Source organism: Halichoerus grypus, chromosome 1 (assembly GCF_964656455.1).
Source record: "Halichoerus grypus chromosome 1, mHalGry1.hap1.1, whole genome shotgun sequence".
Lineage (NCBI taxonomy): Eukaryota > Metazoa > Chordata > Mammalia > Carnivora > Phocidae > Halichoerus > Halichoerus grypus.
In genome coordinates, this window is record NC_135712.1 from 131,444,567 (window position 1) to 131,464,674 (window position 20,108).

The 20,108-nt window shown below is 40.7% G+C and overlaps 1 protein-coding gene and 1 long non-coding RNA gene across 18 annotated transcripts in view; one reads left to right on the forward strand and one right to left on the reverse strand.

The window, feature by feature from the left end:
- The window catches only part of SATB1 (SATB homeobox 1), a 98,583-nt gene extending 83,624 nt beyond the window's left edge, over positions 1-14,959 (reverse strand). Inside the window, exon 1 of one of the 4 annotated variants that reach the window (XM_036090454.2) lies at positions 14,743-14,959. The gene's annotated coding sequence lies outside the window, so the exon portion shown is untranslated. Of the gene's footprint in view, positions 1-1,046; positions 1,449-8,649; positions 8,791-13,383; positions 13,689-14,742 lie in introns of those variants that run through there. The other 3 variants (XM_078072192.1, XM_036090455.2, XM_078072197.1) reach the window with 3 other exon arrangements.
- Positions 14,960-15,101: 142 nt separating this feature from the next.
- The window catches only part of LOC118534488 (uncharacterized), a 124,656-nt gene continuing 119,649 nt past the window's right edge, over positions 15,102-20,108 (forward strand). For 2 of the 14 annotated variants that reach the window (XR_013447787.1, XR_013447798.1), the window contains exon 1: positions 15,105-15,576. This is a non-coding gene — a long non-coding RNA (uncharacterized LOC118534488). Of the gene's footprint in view, positions 15,577-20,108 lie in introns of all 14 variants that reach the window. The other 12 variants (XR_004916697.2, XR_013447785.1, XR_013447792.1 and 9 more) reach the window with 9 other exon arrangements.

A 20,108-nucleotide genomic window follows, 5' to 3' on the forward strand; every position in this document is an offset into this window, starting at 1 on the left:
TGGCTTTCAGACATTCTAATGATGTCCAAATTGAAATCATTTTCCATTTTAGAATTAGCCCATAGATCTGTAAAGTTGCATGGAATGAGGCTTGTGTGCTGCCGCACACAAATTTAAGACAACTTTCTAGACATGTCTGTATTTGAAAGGGTCCTATTGTACATTTGGAATTACATGCATTTACCCCAAATGCTGCTTTCCATAAACATTTAAATAGCTCATAGGTGAAGTTAAAAACCACAGGGTCATTTCCCACCCTCATTCCCACCCCTGAATTAAATAAGAATAGTTGCCATTAGAAATGGCTCTTTTGGAAGCTTTAAAGTAGGTACCTACTCAAACGGGGGCGGGGGGGGGGGGGGAGGGGAGGATGTTCCAGATACAAAACAAACAATGGTGTACTGCAGAAAACAATAGTAAAAGGCTTGAATATGTTTCAGGGGAGACAAAAGAGAAATGATAATGGACTCTAAATATGGGGCTTAAGGTTTTTGGTTTTTGTTTTTTCCCTAATAAGTGAGGTTTCAGTTATAGCCAGACTGATAGTGATCAAAAGTTATTTCCTGATTACTCTGGGGTGGATGTGAATACCCACTGGTAGTTTGTGATATGGTTTTAATAGACAAGGGTCATTATTAAAACTGAGCAAAGAGTTAGTTTGGGGAATGATGGATAAGGGAAATGAAGAGCCATTATAGACGGCTTCTAGAACTTGACTGGATACCTGGGTCTTTTACCCAGAAATAGTACCATTTTAGCAAAAATTTATTGAGCAAAATTTTTTAAAAGCTACCTTTCCTTCCACAGACGTCAGTATGGATCATAACCTTGACAAGGCACAATGGTAGTAAGTAATTCCATCAAAATTGGTATCTCTATCTAGACTCACATCCAAAATTGAGTAGGGACGGGAAGGAATCCGGTCATTGCTGTTGATCCTCCAGTGTTGATATCACTACCAAAGTACTTAACAGTTTCAGGCTGCCACATTTCCCCCCCATTGCTTCTGGAGTGACCTTCCTCCCCCTTCACACCTAGGAACCTACCTGGGCCATAGCCTTTAATATGTAGCTTGATGGCACCTCTTCTGTCTGAATCCTTCTCCAGCTTTTAGTTACTTCCTTTGATGTTCCGTCACACTACCTGTCCTTCAGTGGGACATTCTCTATCTACCTGTCTGTTCCTCTGAACTGCCAAGTCTGTATGTATTCTGAGGTTATACTTATGTCTGTGTTCCTAGAGTCTCCCAGTGTCATCACAGGAGAAGGAATCCAAAAACTGTTCTTATGAGAGAGTGCTCATAAGAATCTTAGAAAGATTCTTGCAATCTTAGGAAGTAAAGCCAGGTGCCAGGATCAGAAGTTAGCTCAGTGGCTTCCCAAATTTGCTGCACATCGATGTGACCTGAGGAGCTCCTTCAACAATCCAGATGTCCAGGCGGCACCCCACTGCAAAAAATCAGAATGGCCGAGAATGGGAGCCAGGCATTTAGTTGTTAGAGCTCCCCAAGGTGATGCCCATGTACAGCCAGGTTTGGCATCTACTGGGTAAGTTCATGTTTTGGAGATAGGAAGTCAAATATACCTGCCAGGACATCTTCAAAGTGAGCTTTTTAACCCAAACCTGGAGTCACTTGGAAAACTTAAGGCTGTTCTAGGAACCAGCACTTGCCCCCAATTTAAGGAATGTATGTGCAGGCAAGCCACTTGTTTCAAACAAACAACAACAACAACAAAAAAAAGTGGGAGCAAGCTATTAGATCATTGATTTGGTAAAACAGGGATGGTGTGTAAGGAACCACGATAAATTAGCATTTGGGCACTTGCTTGAGATTTACTGAGGTGCCAGAAATCCTGTGCCAGTATATGATTTATCATTACAGACATAAGTGACTAACCACAAAATTACACATGGAAGTAAAACTCTAAAACCAGTCTATTATTTACTGGAGCCAGAACCATACTGGTTTCCTGTAAGTCTTTTTTCAACATAGATGAGCATGAATTTTTCTCCCAGAAAACTTCAACCTTGAGTAGGTTTCCTCTTGAACAGTTGAAAAAAACTGTTCAACTTATTTCCAGGCTAAGTCCTGCACTTAAGCAGAACTGAAGTATTCACATCGTCCGTGCCAAGGAGCCAATCAATGGCAGGGCGTCATAGCCCCCGCAGCTGTGCCATACTCTTGGGAAGCTCAGGGGATTTTAATTCCAATGAAGTCAAACCTTTGACTTTCTAATCAAACTTTAGCCGAGACATATCCACCAAATCTTCTTAGTGATGTGAATAGTATTGCTAATCTTTCTTGGCTTGATTGGAGGGAGGAACATATTGCGGTTACAATAGACCTGAATGTTTGTCCAGATCATTTCTGGGGAGTATCATCCAAAGGCTGCACCTGATATTGTATTGCCATCCCCATCGCCACAAGGCACTGGACAGGGGTTGTCCATCAGGAAAGAAAGCCACCACCGGAAACAACTGCATCACACCCGGACAATGATTAAATGCCACTATAATGCTTGAAATGCGTTGCAGCCAAGGAGAAGTTGAATAGAAAAACTAAAGTACGTTCTATTTGGGATGATGGAAAAGATCTGGAAGCAGACTGTGGGGATGGCTGCACAACAGTGTGGATGTAATTAACGCCACTGAATCGTACACTTAAAAATTGTCAAATGGAACATTTTATGTTATGTATCTTTTACTCCAACAAAATAACTAAAAACAAAACAAAACAAAAACTAAAGGAAAACCATCTTTCATATATTCCTAAAATTGGCAGATATATATATATATATATATATATATATTATCATGAAAATATCATGCCAAGCAAAAAAACAATGAGCTACAACATACCGAACAAACCTCTCCTCACCGCCAACCTTCCATTGCTTTGTCCTTACCCGCCAACAGCCACAGTCCAGTCTATGCTAGATAATTAATTCACATGATGAATACCTGACCCAAGGATAATTAACATGGATTGGTAATTAGAGACCAAGATCCCACCCAAAGTAGGTAATTTGATGGTCCTCTGATGCAAGAAAATGGTTCTCTTTTCAGATTTTATTCTATTCCATGGCATGTTAGCAAAAGCAGAGAAAGAAACATAGACAAAAACAGACAAATAAGAGAGCTGTAAGTACAAAAACTCTTTTTTGGATGTTTTTGAATGAGTAAAAATTACCTATACTCATAAAATAGTAGACCCTCCCAATTAAACAGCATGTAAGAGTGTCAAACACTTGCACGCAGGGGAGCCACAGATGTGCACCAACGGTACAAATGTAGTCAGTGTAATAATTTCTAAATTGTCTCTGGATAAGAACATAAAGATATAAGGAAATTTTTAAAATAAACAAATAGAACTTTTTGGTTATAAAGGGCCCAAATGGCTTTCAAATTTAATTTTATCAGTCACTTTTTAGTGACAGTAATAGGATTATTTACCTCTACATGCAATAATATCTAATACCATCTTTTTCCATAAAATATTGTCCTATATTCTGTTTTCCTATCATCTATTCTTACTGATTTTATATTAGGGACTTTTAAAATAATAATGGAATTTTCAATGTATTGGAAATTCATGTATAAATTAGGTCTCACTGACTTCATACCTACCCATATGTATTTTTCTGATGGATGCATGACTAAGGAATATGAATAGTGAAGCCAAATTAAAATTGCATATTTATTATATATAAGATCATAAATAAAATACTAAAAAATAGCTGCACAGTACAGCTGTTGCTAGAGCATATCCAGTTACCTATTTTGTAGTTGCCTCTTTCTTAACTTGTGTGTTTATTGTGGGATTTAATTCATTAGATAACTAACATGGACTATAAATATACATGCAAATTTCCAGCTGATATGAAGCAAAAAGTTGATAAATAATGCTACAGTGTAACTTTAAAAACAGAACTAGTGAGCCTTGAGGCTATTTTTTAATCATTTATTTTTATTTACTCTGTAAAGACTATTTTCATTTGTATTGTTTTTTATATATATAAATACACTTGGGAGAGAAACAAACAGCATGTTTATGAAAAATTTTGATGGGGACCAGCTTGTAACTGTTTTGAGACTGTATTGCTTTAAAGATGGACAATACCCACTATTCTATTATTTCTACAACTGAAAAAAACACCACAGATTCACATTATACTTAATGAAAATTAAACTCATCTCTCCATAGAAATAACAAGGCTCTCAAAAATAACTTTTTAGTTCACTTTGCACAAAGGGGTTTTGTCACTAAGAATTTACAATACTGCAAGCAAAGGCATCTTCATGGCTGGCATATACCACAGTTTAGGATATAAACCAAATCTTGGGGAATTCTCAATAGGTTTGGGAAATCCAATTGTTTGGCCAACATCCAAGTATGAATAAACGTGTATCTAACATACATTTAGCATAACATTATACATGTTCACAGATAACATTTGTTCACCATAGAAGAGAATACTACCCACTTTAACACTAGTCTACCACAGTTTCCATCAGAAATTCTTTCAAACCCAGAGTTAGTGTAACACCTCTATTATTAAGCAACTCCTACAAAAGAAGAAAAATGACAGTGGAAAGAGTAGTGGAGAAAAGGCAAGGAACCGAGATTTGGGTCTTGCTTCTTCCTTTTTACCAGCCCGCTGAGTGACCCTTTGTAAGTCAAGCAGAATCAGGTTCTGTATCTATAAAGTGATGGAAAAGAATCTGATCATCTTTAAGACCACATAAAAAACAAGTGTAATTAAAAAAAATGAAGTTCACTTTAAAGAGAACATAAAGATATAAGGAAATTTCTCACATGCTACATTAGATATTTATCTCTATATAAGAGACAGGTGTCAAACAAACAAATAAGGAAAAAAAAACCCACTAAGGCAAAGAGAAACTTTAACTCACCAGATTCCATCTGTTACATTTGAATTCATGCATAATTGATTATCCATGACTGGTAAGTTCTTTTCTCACTAGCCGACCACAGTTTTCTAAACATTAAGTATTAAATCACTACTAAAGTAGACTACACTTTAGAAACAGCAAGGGCAGAATAAGAATATTTTAAATGAAAAATTACATGCCGGTTAATAATAATACAGCTGACCTATGTTTAAGGGAGAGAAATTTTAATCATGTGCACATTAAATATTAATAGCCTATTCTGTTATTGTTATAATAAGGTTAAGTAGGCTTCTCCATGCTTAAGGAAAGAGGGAGAAGTAGGAATGAATGCATAATGGTGCAAAAAGATACAGAGACGGGAGGCAGACATAAGGAAAATGTGTCAACAATAAACAAGAGGAAATGAGAAAGAAGGAAAAGATGAAGGTGGGAACTAATCTCTATGTGTCATTATGATTGCCAGAGTACTGGCAAAGAAGCAGCATCCTTTTATTTCAATTTTAATCATTTCTGAATTTTAATACCCGGCTCCTTTTGTAATTCTCCTGGCATTCCCCATATGCCTCCATCCCAGCCAAAACACCAGTGTAAATTAAATGGCAGGCAACCACACCACTGATGTAGCCTCCCCAAAGAACCTACCAGGTGACCAAAAGCAAAAAAAGGTATGTCTACCTTACATCCCTGAGGACCTCTAACCAATTAACTGGCTGAATGTTCCCTACTTTCTTTAATTTTGAAAAGAAGGACAGTAGTTAGGTAATCTACAGATAGAGAATCATTAAAAAAAATAAAGCAAGCCAGTAGTAATACAATAATCAGTGACCATCAGGGCCTGGAAAAATGAGTTTGCTCTCACTGGCACTAAGGAGCATCACATGATTATTTAATTACAGCTCTAATTTTTGTCTCGTGGATGGCAACATATCAACAATTAATAGGGCAAATAGAGGAGACTGTTTTTAAAGAGACAGAATGTGCATGATAATGTAATAGGTCACACAGCAGTGTACCGCTTGAGGAACACTTCCTTTTGTGGAACTAAATAGGGCTGTCTTGCGAATAGCTCCATACAGGTCTCAAAAAGAAAATAAATTTAAAAAGCAAGAGTGTTTTTTAAATAACTTTCACCGAACTTTTCAGAATGTTTTAGATGCATTCCTATGGCAACTCTAGCGTCAATTTTAAGGAATGGAGTGAAATCTCTGTTAATACAAGTACTCTAAATCTTAAAATATTTTTTCAACAATGTATATAGCTAAATGAAAAATTTCTTTTTAAGCAATGATCATGACAAATATTGATTCAGTGGGATCCAGAAAAAAAAAAATCATCATTTTAGTAAAGAACAGGTAGAGGTCAATCAGCCATGGGCCACTAGTCCGTAGTATTTTTGGTTCTATGATATCAGGAAGACCATGACATGGGTGACCTAACTGCAAGGACCTTAGGGGAGGCTCTCTGCTGACTCCAGTACAGTCTGTTACTACACCAAACACCAAAGGACCACGAACCTAAACTGAGATTCTTCACCTAATCCTGAAGGTCAGAGACAATGAGGATAGAGCAGACCCTGGTGCTATTGTCAAAAAATGACAGAGCACATAGTTAAAGAAGAAAAACATTCAATTATCCAGAAAACCGGGACATGTGTAGATTAAGTGTCCAGATATCCCCAGCAAAAAGAGGAAATTAGAGAAAAAAGTCTCTTTTCCCATTAAATCATTCTCAGCACAAGCTAAATTTACTATTTTATTATTAGTTTAGCAAATCTTTAATGAGTGCTCACTCTGCAAGGCAAAGGCTGCTAACTGTGGAGTTTCTCCTATTTTATAGAACACAACAGACATGTAGCTTACACTGAATTTTTTTGTAGTCTTTTAATACCTTGTAGAAATAAATAACAGCAGCACCTAAAAATTCATAAAGTGGAAATATTAGCGGACTTTAAAATGCTATATAGTATAAGTTTACAAGGTCTACATATCCAAACTAACCAGAGGAATTCAAATAGTTAACCAATTTAGTAGCATTGTCTAAGTAAGGCTAAGTCCAGCTTTAAACTCTAGTTCCATGCACCTTTGTTCTGCCATGCCAGAAGCCAAAGCAAAACCAAGGGTTGAAGTTTGGAAAAGGAAATAGACTTAGAACTACCTCTGTGATCAAGTGCTCAAATGTATCTTAAATATCAGGTTATAGAGAATTGTAAGAAAACATAACTTGGCTACAAAAACGGTGACTAAAATCATTCTACAAAAAGAAGTATGAAGAGGTGCTAAATCAACTCAATAAGCTTTTAATGGCTTATGTTGGCCAAAGTCATCCGAATATAAGAAAATGTAGACGTCTCAAAATACAATGTGGGAAAGCTAAAACTGCTGAGGGGCAACAATTTCTAATGCTGCTGGCAAAAGTGACCAAGTCAATAACAGTTACAAAGAAAGGAGAATAGAAAAAAGAAAAAAAAAAAAGAAGAAAATTGTATATCCCGTGAAAAGTTTTAAAATTAAGTTGTAGTAGAAAACATTTTGATGATTCTGGACCAAAAATCTGACTCTATACATTCTAAAAGAATATTTTTAAAAGAGTCTAGCAAGTAGCAGCTTGTATGTAAGAGTATACATCATTCTTTTTTAACATGACTGTTAATATACAGTTAACATGTCTCAGAAAAGGCTGTAATTAACTGTCTACTGCTCTAATAACACTAATAAGCATACAGTATTATTAAAATACAATGACTCCATACAAAGTAAGGCTGTCATTTTTTTTTAACTTTTAAGATAATGTTCTAAATTGTTTTTGAGTCCTCTTAAACCACCCAAAAGAGAGCCCACCTCTAAGAATTTTTTTTTTAAAGAATAGTTATTAAAATATTGTTCTTTCCGTCCACAGCCTGGAGAAATCTGTCTAACATTAAACAGGACATCCAGGTATCATTTCAGTTGGTGAAAATACAACGGAAAAACACCTGGATTATTTTTATCAATTCTATACATTCTTTTAAAATTTACAACTGAAAGCAGGAATTTAGTTCATTCCCTGATTAAAAAAAAAAATTATCAGTGAATGGGGAGAGGTTTGCTATATCAAGAATCACATAGCCCTGTTGTTAATCTCCAGTGATTTCCATCGTCTGGTTCACTGGAACAGGAAAACTCAATTGCATTCAACATCAAACAGCTAATTATGGATACGCTATATTCAAGACAATCTCCATTTCAAAAGATATCTGCATATACTAGGTTCTATTTTATTTATAGTAATTATCACAATAAAATATTTATAACATAAAACCTCTTTTGCCTTAAAGTCCTTAACATTATAAACATTAAAAGGCCAAATTGTCATTTACATGCTCTTAACGGCACATCTGAAACCATTGAGTAAGACTAGAAAGGAACCTCCAGCAATCAACTCCACTATATGCCTGGCTTCCTGGAAAACAGCATCTAAAGAATTCCCTCTCACACAGATTACCACCTTTTCTTTAAATATCTCAAGGAAAGAGGGTCTAATAGTTTCCCCTGGGACTGCCTACCATATTTCACCACCCAAAGAAGAATGCCCACTGAAGAATTTTTGTTGGTATCTGGTCCCAAATCATCTCCAGCTGAGAAAAAGCAACATCCCAACACAGAGATCTCCCCGGGAAACTCAATGCCTGTCTCTCATCCCTGTGGCTGTAGCCCTGATTCTCCATATGAAACTGAGAGGAACTTTTTTGGCACTTACCCTCCAAATATCAGAGGCTGCTCTCCAAATCTAGCCCTATAGGAGAGCTCTCAAAAAGTAGTCTTTGATGAGGTGACAATGACGAAGTTCTCTCTGGCACTGCTAGCAAGGCAGAAGCATCCCAAATGAGGTGTTACCAGTTGCCTGTGAAGCAGCTGGACCATTACTGCAGTTCTGAGGGTGCGTCACAAATCAGGTCATAGCTCTGGGTAGAGTCCACCCACTTCACCCGGTACAACGCCCTCCACTTCCTGCACACCTGGGGGGAAGGGGTACAGAGGAGGGGGGCCTGTGCAGGTCCACAGACATTCTAGTAAAGGCACAACCAGGTGCAGCCTGACATCTGCTTCTTCTGCAAGCATTTCAGCTTCATTTGGGGGACCTGCACCCTGAGGTACTCAAAAATTTGTGCAACAATAAGCGGCTCTAAAATGAGTGATGAGTGTAATAAAATATTGCACAGTTAAATGTTTTATCCAGCAAGATCTTTCCTCCACTGGAAACTGAACCAACTCTTAATTTTTGATTACAAGATACTTCACTACCAAATGTCAAATAACTGGACTGAATAAATTTCAGCAGAACCTAGGGACATAAATGCTGGGGTACCAGTTAACTAATTTTTATCTCTCATAACTAAACTAGATCATCACATAAACTGAATTACATCCTTGAAAGTCCATTGAAAGAGGTGATTAGAATTTCTATTATGAACCTTCAGACAGCAACAACTGTGGAAGTGATACAGAATAACTTGAAAGAATAAAAATAGGCCAATATGCTGGAGAAATGCTCTGCTACTAAATCTCACCCTGAATATATATACACACAATCTGTATCTATTTACTCTGAAATGAAATATCTGATCTTAAAAAAAGACTTTAAAAAAATAAACAGCAAAAGGTACAGTTGGCATAAGTTCAAAAGTACTAAATAATGTGTGTTAATGTGTTGATCACACTCTATGAAGACATCAAGTTTAAATAGACTTACCATTGAGAATAGCACTCAGGAACGATATATAAATTACCATAGTAGACACTTTTTCTTTGATATAGTGAAGAAGAATCTTGTGTAACAGATTTGATTTATATGCTGTATTAAGACCACATTCTGCTCTGATGTCAATGGAATATGTGATTAGTGATTGACAACTGTGTGTAGATGATGGTGTAAGAGCTACTTATAGAGTGTAAGTGAAAATAAGCGTTTTCTCAAGTTAATCCTAAATTTTAGAATTCAACTTTGACAGTATTTTGATGTTTCCAGGGGTCCTGGAAAAGAAGGGACTTTCAATTTAAAAAGAAAACAATAAATGCATTTAGTATTATTCTCATAAGAAAGTTGAAAAATCTCTTATCTTAAGGTTGGCAGATTAACAAGGAGACAGAGGGGATGAGAATATTTTCAGAGGAAAGCTAACAGTATCAATCAATCAATTGATCGATCGATGAGTCCCACTTCGTACTCATGTTAGCAGATCTCCATTAACAACTGAAACATTCCATCTAAGACTTGAAGGTACCACCCTTTATCAAAGTTATTCCCTAAGTAATAAGATAATTTAAGTAATCTATTTGGAACTTTGCAGAAAGTTAATTTAGCAAACACACACTTCGATGTGTTTGAACCTATTTGTCCTGAGGTGAGGCTCTAAGATGACTATTTTAAGTGGCATGCAGCCTCTTTGGGGGTTTTGGTGTTACAGTGGAGGAATGTATAGAAAAAGTGCATAGCATTTCTTTCGACTGGTTCTCACACGACAGAAATAAGATGATATTACTCTTCTTTAAAGTTTTGCCATTGGTAAATGGTAAGAAAAACCCCTCTCGACCCCTACCCCCAACCAGGAAGAGTGTGAAGCCCTGGGTTATAGTACAGGTAGATATTAAAATGGAGACAGAGCCGTTATTTAGTGGTGACAGGAATATAAATACGTGCACTAACCTATAAACTGGTATTTACTTCAGGAAGGTAAGTAATATTTTTCCTCTGATTGCTGCGCTGTCAGTTTAATGCAGCGTAAATAAACAGTAGGTGCCTGCTAGCTCGAAGTAGGAAGTGTTCATTCCACACGAGGAACAGATTACTGAAGCCTGATGCTCATCATGCTGAAACATAACTTTCATTTTACCAGAAAATACACCCTACCGTGGATGATTTTTCGTGCCTGATCTATTAATTAACTTAACTCTGTTCTGTCAAAATGTAAACCAATTTGTTAAAATCATCCCAGAGTTTTGGAGTTTGAAAACCAAATCAATTTGAAAAGCAAGAGTAATGACTATTCTATAATCTGATCACAAATGCTAAAAATGAATACTAAATATAATAAGCATAAACTATACAAAACTAAAACAAAGTACATATTTAAATATAGAATTTAATAATCTGAGTTACCAAATTTACTCAAAAATCTTCCTCCTTTGCCAATTAAAAGCAACTGGCACCTTTAATATTTTCACAACCTTGTGCTACTTAGGTCCGTTCAATATGTATGCTTATTCTGCTGTCTGAAATATCTAAAAGTAAACCATTCATAAAAATCAAATCACACTCTCTAATTCTAATAGAAATATTACTGAACTCTCCTGAGAGAAGTAGCAAGTTTGAAGATCAAATGATGATACCCTTCCTAACAGCATTCATGTAAAATGTGGGTTTCTTCCCATTTCCTATATACCACAAAGCTCTGACGGTATATAGTGCAACTAATTTTTTCCTTATACACAAGTATTTAGCAAAATCTTTCATGGCATTATTTAAAATGGGAACTCATCTAAAAAAGACAGAAGGCAATTTGGGGAGGTTTCTATTTAAAATGTGGACAAATTCTGATAATTTAACAGTGGACTGCAAAGGAAAAAGAGGGGCTTAAAAAATAATATTTTTGCATTCGATAACAACATGTCTAGACATGGTCTGAAGATTGAGTCAGTCATATGCATTTATTTTATATACTTCATCAATCCCAAGTACTAATATAAGAGTCATGCAAGACAACACGTTTTGGAAGAAATGATTTGTTTGTGTAAAGGGCATATCAATGTATGGCCCTCTTGGAAATTTACAGAGGAGATGAAAAACCACTGGAGTGCTTTATAGAGTCCCTGCTGTATATCCATGTTGTGTTTAGCTTAATAGTGTTTGTAACCAAAAGATTTTTACAATAATGAGGAACAGGTGCCTGTCACCTGACCTTTTAGGCCTAATTTACAATCCACAACCTGTCACATGAAAAAATAATTGAAAACCTCCTTCAGATATTTCAGTCTTTGCTAATTTAATGTAGTCTTTCTTAACCAGCACTCAGCATACCATAGCTTATTCAGTCACAAGTTCATATAGCTGGCGACAGACTTGGCTGCAGAAATAAACCAATACTCATTTTGTTGTTGTTCTTGTTTAAGATGCTGGGAGACAAAAGAACTACTTTTGTAGATTATCAACCAAAGAATATATTAATTTATTACAACAACTAAACAAAAGGCATTCCTTGTGAATACTTTTACATACAAAGAACTATTATTTATTACATATTTCAGCTTGTGGGAAAATGAGGAATGCATTGATTCTGGAAATAACTATTCAGACTTTTGGAAGTTCTTTATGTCTTCTTTCTCTATCTCTTTTTTTCCCCCTTCTCCCCCTTGCTCTCCCCACCCCCACCCCACACACATTTTAAGGCACCAGTTACTTTAGGAGGGAAATCCCTACCTATTCTTTTTTCATCCATCTTTTGTATTCATTATTTAGAAAGGAATACAAAATTGAGCAGTGATTTTTGTTTCTCTTGTATAATCTTGCTACACGTAGCCATACTTAAATTTAACAATGCTTTGTATTTTATAGCTACTGTTTACATGTTATGTATTAGATATGACTGAACAACTCTACATTTAAAATATTGTTTCCATTAGAAAAACTATGAAGTAGTAAGTGTCAAATGGAGATGAAGAATAAACATGCCTGGTGTATTTATAAAATGCAGAGTCACTTAAAATGTGCACAAATAGGATACATATTTTGCTACTGTTACATTTTACATAGTATACACATGGTCTAAAGTGTATTTAATAATGTGCCTAACCAAGTTAATTAAAGTATTTATGTCTGGTGACTGTGTTAAACACTTGGAGAGGTAGTGAAAGATACAGCCAGTTACTTCTGCTAACTAAAGTTGAAATTATGCACTTATTATAACCTTTTCTAACAATGTGAGAAAAACAGAGTAAATATATTAAATTTGTTTCACAACAGATGCTTAGGTTGTTAATATTTAAGATGCCTATTCATGCTATTCCTGTCTGCACATTTGTCAAAAATGTAAGCTTGAATGCTAATGTTTGCCAGCAGACTGGAGCAGCCAGTATATGAATGTACTACTGTTCTACTAAAATAATATGCAATAGAAATAAAGGACTGCTGCTAAATCATAGCATTAGTACCCACAGCAGATTAAAGGTTCTTAGAGCGAACACCTCAACCTTGGCTTTTTCCAGGCTTAAAGTACAGTTTTTGTTGTTGTTGTTGTTTGTTTTTGCAGCTACGTTTTACTATAGAATAAATCTTACAGTCCTGACACCTCAGAAAAATCCACTTCAGATAGGGTGTAAATTTCAATAAAGTTTCAACTGCACGAGTTACTTCCTCAGTAGCACAAACACTGTAGATTTTAGGGACTGCTTAGGACAAAACCTGACACCGACCAGTCGCCTTTCACTCATTTCTTACCCCTCCTCTGTCTTCTTGGAAAAGTCAGGTCCCCTGGCCTCCAAGGATGCAAGCAGGGAACCCCAGCCAGTCCGGGTAGAATGGTTTTCTCCTGAGAACAGGACGTCTTTCTGTTTCCCCCGTCTCTTATACAACCGTGTAGAGTCCAAGTCTTACAACATTTGCCTGGAAATCTGGAATGCCGCGAAGGAAAGTTCGCCGAGGACCGGCGCAGAGGTCAAAGTTGCCAACCAGGGCACTTTGAGAGGCGATCCTGTGGTTGACACTAGTAAGATTTGCAACGCCCCAGTGGAGGTCCGGGCCAAGACCTCCAGAAAGAGTCCTAAGCCCCTCTCCGTCTTCTGGGGTCATCCCAAGAGTCCTGCTCAGTGCACTTGCCCGGTACACGCGTGTCACTCCCCGTACCTGCCACCTGCCTGCTTTGTGCCTCTCTTATCGTGGTTGCCCAAACCCACGCTCCGCCGCCCCGGGAGCCTCCGCAGAGAAGCGCTCCGAGAAGGCCGCCACGCTAGGGTCCCGCAGGAGGGAGACACGGTGCGGACCCCGAGGCCGCACCTGTGATGTCTCGGTCCTGCTAGGAGAGCAGCACCTCTTCCTGCCTCCAGCCCTACTCCAAACCCACATTCACTCCAGGAGCCCCTTCAGGGCCGACCTCACTACCGCCAGCAAGGGCTCGAGATGCGGAGTGCCGCGGCTTTCAAATCCCGGCTCCAACTTGAGCGCCTGGGCGCCCGAGTGTTCCCGGGATGGAGAAGTTGCCACTAACTTCCTAGGCCCCTCTCCGCCGCCGCTCCCAACCAGCCGCGCGGGCGGGGGGCGGAGGAAGGAGGAGATGGACCGGGGAAGGATGCTGAGCTTACTTGCGATCCGGCGGGGAACGTTTCCACTCCCCCAGCCTACTCCGCCGGGCACCTTTCTGCCAGCCCAGCTCCGGGGCGCACAGAGAGGCTTTCTTTCCCTTTTCCCGTTTGCTTCCTTCGGTCTTTTCGGTTCCCCTTTTCTCTTCCAAGAGGGGTCATACTGATGACCTGAAGGAGTTTGTTCAGCCAGGGTCTGTCAGGCAGGTGTGTTAGGGTGCCCACACCCTGAGAGAGAATGAATGGCATCTCCAAGTCCCCCATCCCGTGTGCTCTCCCACGCTCGACCGGCCCACCCCTCCCGGGTTCGGCTGAGCACGAAAGAAGGGGCTCGGAAGACCCTTGCCGCCGGACCGCCACGAGAGGGGAGCCGCGCCGCCCCAACAAGGGGCGCCGTGGGTGGGTGCTACAGAGAAGTTTGGATCGATTCCGAAAAAAGAGAGAGAGAGAGATGAAAGAGCAAGAATGGGGGGGAAAAGAGAGGCAAAGGAGCAGAACTCACTCAGGCATGGGCGTTGGGGGCGGCGGTGGCTGTCGAGTGCGGGCCCGCGACCAGGAACAGCTCCCCGGGCTGGCGCGCCGGCGTCGGACTTCCGAGGCGGCGGCTTCTGCCTCTTGTGCCGCCGCCGCCGGAGCTGCGGCTGCCGCGGAAGTTAATTGCAACTTGACTTCAAGTTGTCTTCTTTCCCCATCCGAAGTGGGCGTTTAAAGGGGAGAGCGAGGCGAGGAGCGAGCTAGCGAGCGCGCGGGGCCGAGCGAAGGAAGGGGGGGGAGGGAGGGGATGTTAACGGGGGGGGAGGGGGAGGGGGCGGTGGCGGGGGCGGGAGGGGGAAGGGGCCGGCGGGAGCTGCTCTCGGCTCGGCGGTCGCCGCGCCCGCAGTCTGGAGGCGCACCGGAGCGGCCGGGGCGCCCCCCGCGGGAGCCCGCAGCTCCCCGGGGCGCGCATCCAGCCGCGGCTCCTTCGGCCCGGCACGCTGCGCCCGGGGGCTCGGCGGACCCCGCGTCGCCGCCGCTCCCGAGCTTGTGCGACGCGGGCTGGCCGGCGGGGCGGCGAGGGCCCGGCCCGCCTCCCCAGCGCCCGCCCCGGCTTCTCCCCCTGGCGGTGGAGCCTCGGCGGCCGCCGGCTATACTAAACGCGCTGGAGCCCGAGCCGAGCCGAGCCCGAGCCGCTGCCGCCGCCGCCGCCGCCGCCGCCGCCGCCGCCGCCGCGCGCCGCTCCCAGGCTCCCTCCCAGCGCGCCGGCCGGGGTGTGGGGGGCGGCGGGCCGGAGGGACGAGGGCGGGCGAGAGGCGCGCGCTGGGATTGGCGCCGAAGACCGGACCCTCAGCCGCTAGGGGTAAGTGTGGGCGCCTGGGAGTACGCCACGGGGTGCGCGGCGCGGTTCTCGACGCCCGCCAACCCTGCCCCCTCACCTCTCCCGGGCCCCCACCACGCGCACCCCTCCTCTTGCCGCCTGCGGCTTCCTCTTGTTGTTCGTTGTTTGGCTGGGTTTTTTTTTTGAGGGGGGTTGAGAAGCCGGCGATTGTAGTGTGTGTGCCAGCGGAGGAGGAAGTCAGGTGAGAGGGCCCTACGCACCCCCCCGAAACCCAGCCCGCGTGGGGTGTATCGCTCCCCACTAGGGGCATGTGGGCCAGTTTTTTTCTCTAGTCAGTGTTCGGTCGAGACGATCTCTCCTAGGGGGCCTCCTTCCCTTACAGCCAGCTCTGTCCATCTCCCTCCATCCTACCCTCGCCCCTCTCAGCACCCATCCACGAGTGCTGCACCCCAACTGAGGAGCACGTGGTGGAAGGAGAAGGAGGGGGACCCTCTTGCAGACCCCCACCCCGCGCCCCTGCCCATTTGTTTAATATGTATCCTCCCGTCGGCAGCTGTACTTCTTTAAAATCCACTGGGAGAAGACCCTGAACTGAGGTCCAATTTCTCCAAAAAGCTGGAAGCAAAGGGGGCAAGTGATGAGAATTTAATGACAGGGGGTGGTGGAGGAGAGGGGCAAGGGAACCTTCCCAGAAGGTGAATGAAACTCCAAAAACCTCTGCAACAGCAGAGTGACTTGGAGGTTCAGGACCCCAGGCTAAGGAGAAATGAGAACTCCATCAACTTTGCCCCTCTCCTCCTGCCATCCTCCACCCCCACCCCCACCCCGCTGCTAGGAAGCTAACAGGTCTTTTGTTTTGTGTCGTGTCGTCTTGGGGAAATTTGCATTGAATATGACAACAGAAAATTACTACTGTTTACTCAAAGTTAAGGGGATTGCAGAAAGGAAAAACAGTCTACTTTTTTCTTCGTGTGTGTGTGTGTGTGTGTGTGTGTGTGTAGTTGTTAGGTTCATAGCTTGAACTGCAAAACGTCAGTTTGTAACAATAAGGACTGTAGAGCCGCCTCGGTGTATTTATAGAAGCTGCACTTTCTTGAGTTCCTTTCACACAAGGCTTGCTCTCTCATTAAGTCCCCATACATAATTGTATTTAGAGAGAAGGAAACTATGGAAGCAGGAGGGAGATTGCTAAGATCTCCATCCCGCCAGCGCCGAGCACTGTTTGCAGTGAAGTTCCTGGAAAGTGACTGTGGGCTGAGAATTCAGTTTTTCCTAAAAGCTCTGTTAGGTCCTCTTCTGTCAGATGTCTATGAATAAAGCACGCCGGGAAAATCCTCATATTCGTGCAGTCTTATTTTATCTTTTACACAGTGGTTGATTCTACTTTCAAGTCCTGGTAACAGCACATCAACTGTGCTGTATTTTTGTGTGGTTTTTCTAAATAAAGGAGGATAGCGCATGTATTCATGCTGCTTTCTGATATGCCAGTTCTTTCCTATCAGTGATATTGGATTCATTGGAATGTCCATCCTTTTCAGTTGATTGTCATTTTATGCGAAGGCAACAATTCCAAAGACATAAGAATATAAAAAGTTTATGAATTAGTGTTATTTTAGAGAATTAACCTTGTTTCTAAGATGCAAGTGCCCACCTCAACTCCTGGTTCTGTAAAGCAAAGGAAAAAGGTATAAATGCCATGGGCAAAAACAAAACACAAGTTTTCCCTCCCGGACCACTTTCTGCATACATAGGACCCGAGAGACACCAAATCTCCTGCCTTAATTTACCAAAATGCTGAATTGCCTAACTAGTACCAATATCTCCATCTGGGAATGACATCATTTTTGGAATGGAAAGAATAAATTCTCAGTCTTTAATTACTCCTTATTAGCAATTTCTTATACCAGGCAGCTGATTCTCCAATTCTGAAAGGCTGAAGTGAAGCTTAACAGAAATTGAAATACAAAAAAAAAAAAAAAAAAAGATTGATTTTTTTTTTCCTTTACACACTCTTACATACTCATTTATTTCCCAAAGTTATCAGCTAAGTCCCCCGAATCTAAAGTGTGATATGCTCCCCTGAATTAAACCAAAGGAACATTTTGCCCTGACCTTTTGAATTTGCTTTTTTCCCCCTGAATAGTCTTGAACAGAGAGCTCACAGGCTCTATTATAATACAGAATTATGTAATGATGCGTACAGTGCATTAAGTAACATAACTTGATAAACTCTTTTGTAAACCTTGCCCCCTGGCACATAGTAGGAATACATTAAATACTTACTGAATTAAGATGTTAATGAAATATTGTAATTGGCCACAAATTCAATAGTACTAGGATAAGCCTTTTTTTTTCCCAAAAGAAAAAGGTATTTTGTTTGGAAGTTATTAGGGTAATATATTTCTGCTCCTAGATTTTTTTTTAACAAGTCCAAATCTAATTTAAATGGTTGAAAGACAAGTAAATATGAAACATATCAAATGGTCAATAATAATAACTAGTGTCAAAAGCTGATTATTTTCTTAGGACAATAGACAACAAATACTGCCTACTAAATAGTGTGAGAAAGATGCAAAGGAAGGATAAAACAGTACTGGCCTTCAAGGAATTTGTTTGGTGGCAAGATGACATCAAAATGTGAAAAGACAACTCAATGGATCTGTAAATGGATGAAATCAAAAGAATATTTGAGAAAATAGATTTTTTCTTTTTTAGATCAGAGGAAATAGACATCCTGAAGTTCCTGGTTGGAATGTATTTTTGAAGTTAATTTGTCAAGTCAAACCTTTAGGGGCTATCAAGGCAAACACCTTGAGTGAAGGGGAACTTACCACTTACCTACATAAAGGCAGAGATTTTATCTACAGAATAGTTACCACAGGGTAAAGTTCAATGTATATTGTGTGTATAAATGAGGAATATCCTAAGTAGTTCATTCCATCTTTGTATACTTTATTACATTTTTTTTAATTGAACAAAATTGACGCAGACTTTCCTAAAACTTTCAACCCTAAAACTCCTAAATCCTATAAACCCTAAAACTTCCAACCATTAGTCTTAGTTCTGCCAAACAGAGCAAATCTGTTGTATTAGTCAGGAGAGGCTATCTTATGCCAGAATAACGAACAATTCCAATGTTTAGTGATCTACAATGACAAAAGTTGTTTTCTTGGTCGTGCTGAGTCCATTGCAAGTCAGCTGCTCTGTTCCATGTCTCCTCATTCAGGGTCCCAGGCTGATAGAACAGTTGCCATCTTGAACGTTTCATGTTGTTATGGGAAAAATAAAGATCATTCAGAGGGTGTCAGGTTGGCATTTAAATTCTATGACCAGAAGTGACACACATCATTTGCGCTCGCAACTAATTGGCCAGTACTAGTTGCACGGCTCCGTAGAATCATCACAATGAAGCCAGATAATGCAGCCTACCTTGTGCCCCAAAGTAGAGAGCTACGGTGCACAGCTTTCAAGGACTAACATACTCTTAGTAACCCTTGTGCACTGATACCCTCTAGCTAAATGATCCCACCCTGCTCCTTTGTGGCCTAAATGTTTCATTCTTCAGGGTAAACACTGCTGGAGAGGCCACCAAATTATAGGGAGACATGCATACTGTGACTTTTTTCACCATCTATTCTCTCTTTGAATGCAGTGCCACAATCGCACCCCTTCTCCCCAAATTGCGGTGGCCTATCAATTTTAAGCCACTTTTTATGTATTTCCTAATATTATATGTATTTTATTTTTTCAAGACTTATTTTCCGAGAAAGGGTAACATGAACAGGAACTTTTGAGACTTGTTATCTGGGGGGAAAAAAGTGTTATCTGAAGATGTCATGATCATTATCAAATTTTGAAATTTTGTCTTGAATAGTTACTTCCCTTATTTTAAACATCAGAATTTTACAACACAATTAAAAAACTCTCTTGGAAGTATTCATTCATTCACTTACCCATCTTTTTGTTCATTCAATAAATACTCACTTATTGATACCAGATACTCTATTAAGGACTGCATATATGGAGATGATTAAGAGTTCTTCTTTTCAAGAAACATATTTTCCAACTGGGCACACAGAAAGAAAAGCCATTGCAATGCTAATAGAGGCACAACGTGCTATGGGAACACTTGGGAAGAAGCAAATAACTCTGGCAGGATTTAGGAAAGTTCACAGAGGAATTGAACTAAGTACTGAGGATAAGTGAGACTCTTCTAGGCAGAAAAGGAAGATAGAAGATATTTCGAGGGGCGCCTGAGTGGCTCAGTCGTTAAGCGTCTGCCTTCGGCTCAGGTCATGAACCCGGGGTCCTGGGATTAAGCCCCGCGTCAGGCTCCCTGCTCAGCGGGAAGCCTGCTTCTCCCTCTCTCACTCCCCCTGCTTGTGTTCCCTCTCTCGCTGTCTCTCTCTGTCAAATAAATAAATAAAAGCTTAAAAAAAAAAAAAAAAAGATATTTCAAGCAGAGAGATCAATGTGAGTAAAGGCACTGGGATGACCAAGCTTGCTGTTTAGGGAACTACCAGGAACTCAGTGTGGCTGGAACATGAGATCTT